Genomic DNA, 5,388 nt, shown 5'->3' on the forward strand with positions numbered 1-5,388 from the left:
CTGACTCAACGACGCCATGACTAAGAAGAATCAACCGCTTATTTTGAAATCAAATGTTCGAAAGAACCGATTTCCCTAAATGATTCGAGCTTTCCATCACTACTTTTTTCATTTTCAAACAGGCAGTTCCATACATAAACTCATTGGTTTAGATTAGCAGAGCTGCTTCAGGAATCCCGGATTGGCTAGATTATGATTACAAATCACCCATCAGTGATATTTTTACATATAGTTTATATCTTATAGTATTTTAAAAATGATAAAGTCTGCACATCTCTGTAACACTGCTGAAGTTCAAATGGATTATCATAACATGAAAAGGTTCCAACAGAGGCCATATTAAGACTATTATATTGCCTGCTAATTGTATTGGATTGGGGGAAAAAGACACTTGTAGCATAAGAATAAATTAGTTTTATTTCATTCATCAAACTTATGCAAATCAGACATGCAAAGACATTGATCACAAACACTGCAGTCAACACCATTTAGGTGTCCCATGTGATGTCAAGACCGACCCAGGAACACTGATTTCAAATGGTGCTAGATGCCATAAAGTACTCTATGGCACCATCTGAATTCAGCTTCCAGGAGCAGCACAAGAGGAGATGGCACTGGAAAATCACAGTTCAAAACCGGCAAAATATTAAAGATGATACAGTGCATACCTTTAAACCTCATTCTGTCAGTATAGTTTGTACTGATCCATACTTTCGTTTAATATTATTTATTTCTGTGAGACTATGTTAAAACTTGTTTCCTTGCCACTGCTGCGTATATACGAGAGTAGAGGTAGCTACTGTAGACCTGAGTCAATAGAATAAGTACAAAAGAAAAGTACAGGGAGTGAGCAAGAGGGAGGGGAGAACATTTGTTTACAAGTTTCTTGTTTCACTCTAACATCAGTTTATTCTTGGTTTGCTGCTTCTGTGCACCTGATGGCTTGTGCAATGCTGATCCAGCTCTTAAAGGGAAAGGCATCTTTATCGAGGCTCTGAACTTGCCATTTAAATGGGATGGAAAAGAGAAAATATTGCAGTGGTTATACAGTCAGCAGATTGCAAACAGAATTTTTTTTTTAAAAACAATTTTCATGCATAAAACATATTATTTGAACTTGCATTCAACAAGCGGTTTATTTCCAACATTTTCTGGGATGCTGAGAAGAGGCTCATATAGTATGTTTATAAAGGATGTTTATTATTATCACAACTGTCGGTTTCTTGAAAGATTATGAAATTCATGTTTCTTGGGCAAGAGTCACACCAGGATTACTAATACTTTAATTTATTGTCTGTACAGGTCCTGGACAGAAATTCATATTTGACACATAAAAACATAAAAAAGACAGAAAGCATACTTTACACTTACGGTCCCTATAGAAGACATGGAACATACAATATCCTCATTAAAAAAAAATTGGTTATTAGTTTAGGGATTAGAAATACAAATATAAGACTAAAAAGATAAGGTATAATATATAAATATTGATTTATAAAATCACTATTATATCTTTTAATTAAAAGAGTCTAATGCTGTCGTTGGTTTATTTTTATTTTTTATTAATAAATGTACATATTTACAAAATCATAACAATGACAGGTCTACCGTATTGTTCACTTCAGGCTACAAACAAGAAGCATATAATGTGGCCTGATTGCGCCACCTAGAGGGAAAATTGAGCATTGCGCTAATTATTTGTTTACCTCGTTTGGTCAAGTGCACACCAGAAAATAACTACTAAAAGTTTATTGTAAAACACGCTGAAGAAGAAAGATAGTGTTGCGATTTGACGTCCTAAGCCCTATTAAGTATCTATAACAACAAAAGTTTTGGTGTTAAACGGGTAACCAGTGGTATGTTAAGCCTCTTTTAATATATAATTCACTACTATTACTTTGACAGTAGCTCTTTAAGGTTTCTCTTTTTGACAGATTTGCTTCAGCGATAGTCTGAAACGACAAGAAGTGCGCACTTAAATTCCAGCCAGTGACGTACGCAACGCATCTGTCGCTTTTGCAGCATCCTTTTTTTTCTTGAACGGGACGCATGCAGTTAATGAGACAGTAGAAGACTCACTCATGATTAGGCTGTCATGTTTAGCCGCGACACGTAAATAGCGATCTACGAAATCTCTTACGCAGGAGAATTCCCTAATGAATCTCCATATTGACGCAATAGCTATGACGCAGTGATATATCTTAAAGGCCTTTTGGAATAATTATTAGTACACTTCAATCTCAGATTTCAAGTGATGACATCAATTCGTCAATATTATTTGTCAGGTAGTATTTATAAATTATGTATGGCTAAAAATATTAAGGCATTTAAAAGGATTCCTATATTATTACCTGCCTTAGACACAAATAAATTACTTGTTCATCTTATAATAAGAAATTCTTATACTTACGTGGGTACATTCAAACCGATTGCTTTCCAATATAATATTTTTCTAAATAATCTGCATGCCACGGATGCCTGCACTCTTCACTTGTTTCAATCTGACCTAACTCCTCACTTTCCTTTCTTTAGACGTAGTCTCCTCGCATCATTACAAGATCCCTATCGATTTTTCCAGGGCGAAATACTCAAGCCCCGCCCCCAGACGCTCCCCCGGCGACTGATTGGCCACCGCGCTTTACACGTTCCTAAACACTTCTGGATCACATGTGCTTGACGCGTGTTTACAAACATTGAATGAGGTCACATGGTACAGGCGATCGTTTAATGCGCATCGCAGCCTTCAGAGGGAACAAAAGCACCGGAACTCAAGCTTACGGGAACGATCTGTCATTTCTTCGCCGTCGTGAAAACACTGTTTAGCTCGTTTATTGATTTTATTCTTAGGAAAATTTGCAACTGTAAAAATGTTCTCTATAACATACAAATATGTCGTCTGTGCTTTAATATAAAAACATTTATAGTTGCCAAGTGACTTTGCTGTTTATACAGATATATTGAGGAAGATATCTTTAAATTTATTAAGAGAAGCCCACGTGTTACAATCTGCCATGCTGCAAACATATTACTAAATAAAAACACATACATGTATGACAAATTGTTGTAGCACTTTCTGGTTGTTAAAGTTTGGAAGACGTTCACAGTTAGTTCAGAATATTAAAATTGCTTTGAATGTTTTTAGAACATTCTATAAATTCCTATAACAGTCTGTAATAGTCTAGAACATTCCAGAACATTATGGGACTGTTCTTCAAGACAAAAATCATCCAACGTACACTTATGAAGTTTTATAAGACTCACTGTTTGTAAATGTTAACTCATATCATAAAATATGTTGTCAATATATCATAAAATATGTTGATTAGCCAATAAGTAAAGAATAGTCTTCAGTTAGGTAATTTCATGAATGTGTTCATGTTCCTACCAATTTAGTTTAAAAGTCATAAATGGTTTTATTATACCTTTGGCATTATAACTTTAGACAACAAAGGGGAAAAAAACTTATTATTTGTGACAATAAGGAAGGAGTTTATTGTTTTAACATTATTTTGTGTTATTGTTTTAAGGATGGATTCCATGATGAATTCTCACAGCTCTCCCAGAGTAAAATTTTTTCCCATGCAAGAGCTCTTAATACACACTAGAGGGAACTGTTTGCCCAAAATACTTTCTCGACTTAAGCCATTGCTGAAGTTGTTAGCACTTACAAAGTGGAGTATTTGTGAACAAGTCCACATTTTGAAAATTAAGAACATGATCATTTTATTCCAAAAGCAATACCTCATCAAAAGCATAATCAACAACTGATCAATTGTTGTTCTATGTTCCATAGAGCTCAGCAGAGACGGAGGCATAGTGATTTACAGTATTCAGTAGTGCACAAATGTGATGGAGGGAAGTGTCTGGGATAGGAGAAGTACATGTGTTGGTCATAATACAGGGGCGGGCATGTGTCATTCTTATGAGGATTTTATAGCTGACAGGTTTGTCTGTGTGTGCGTGTGAAATGAACCAGTGTGCCTGGTTGGGAAGGTTTTACTCTTGTTTCAGTCTTGTGGAGAACAGAGATAGTTGGTCTTGTTAATTAAATATTATTCTATACAACTTGTAAAACTTTTTTTCAGGTGTAACAACCTAAACTAAAACTAAAAATCAGTGTTGCTGTATTGATTTTACAGATTAATGTACCACAGTATTTACAGTGTGTGTTTTTTTAAAATGTAAGTCAGTATTAGGTTGTCTCTGATTATCATGTTAACTCATTAAGCCCTTTACTTGTTATTGCAGAAGAGTGTGATGTAGATCTTGTGTCACTAGTGTGCCTCTGCTAGCTCTTCCACTGAACATCTGAAGCATGCAGCTGGGTCTGACTGAACGTCTTTATTTAGCTCCATGGTATTTAGACTATTTGTTGGTGACTGTAAATCAGGGGTCATCAACTATATTTGTCAAAGGGCCAGAATTTTTCTCTGCAGACACTGTAAGGGCCAGATACTCATAATATAAAATAAAATTCGATAGCGATATTTTAGGCTTCATATTTGTGAGGCTGTCAAGCTGTCCATCACTGTCACATGCAGGTCGTAGTTTGTGGAGAACACTAGAAGAAAGGCCTTCTGAATATATTTGAATGAAAAATGGCACTCTCAAAGAGCCTTAAGCGAAAAGTTGATTCAGAAAACCGTAGTTTTAATGAAGAATGGACTGATATATATAGTGCCTACTGAAATGTTGTACCTGTGTGCCTCATTTGCTTTTTTTCAGTTAGATTTAAAAATAAATAAATATGGAAAGGACCCGAATATTCGTTCGGTGGGTTGGTATTCGATTTGAAAATTTGACATTCGAATAATTGTTTTTTTTTTTTGCACTCATGGGATCCCCCGCGAAACGGGTTTGTGGCTTTTTGAGCGTCTCAGCTGCGTGGCGTGTCCGTTTTTATTTTGGCTCCCATATTTAACAGGTTGGAGTTTGCACACTGAGAAATGCGTCTCAGGCGCGCTTGAGCCACGCGGAAAATGCGTGCATGCTAGAAATAGAACCGACTCGTGTTCCAGCAACTTGAGTGTTCTCTGGCTAGAGCGCAGAACAGCGGAGTTTGTATGGACCGAAGTGCATGTCTGAGCTTGTGTTTTGTTGCTTTGACATTGTGGAAAATAGAGTATAATAGAAACAAAATGTATTAGCATTTTTACCCGTTATTATCAATCTAAATTAATCTCGTTTTTAATTTAACTTAATTTCGTTTTTCTTTATTTAAATTTCGTTTTTCTTTATTTAAATTTCGTTTTTCTTTATTTAAATCTACCCTTACTGTGCCAATTTGTTAGTCAGAAAAATATTAGACTACCTTAAAAGTATTGCTTAATTTAACAGACCTGTGTGTGTGCGTTTTATATCACTAGTGCAGTGTCCGTTCTTGGAGCA

General features: G+C 35.6%; 1 long non-coding RNA gene across 1 annotated transcript; it reads right to left on the reverse strand.

The window, feature by feature from the left end:
- Positions 1-756: 756 nt before the first annotated feature.
- LOC132160478 (uncharacterized) lies at positions 757-2,557 on the reverse strand. Its single transcript, XR_009438017.1, has 2 exons — positions 2,411-2,557; positions 757-994 (listed from the first exon to the last, which is right to left on the reverse strand). It is a non-coding gene; the product is annotated as an uncharacterized LOC132160478 (long non-coding RNA).
- Between the last annotated feature and the right edge of the window lie 2,831 nt (positions 2,558-5,388).

Source organism: Carassius carassius, chromosome 17 (assembly GCF_963082965.1).
Source record: "Carassius carassius chromosome 17, fCarCar2.1, whole genome shotgun sequence".
Taxonomy (NCBI): domain Eukaryota; kingdom Metazoa; phylum Chordata; class Actinopteri; order Cypriniformes; family Cyprinidae; genus Carassius; species Carassius carassius.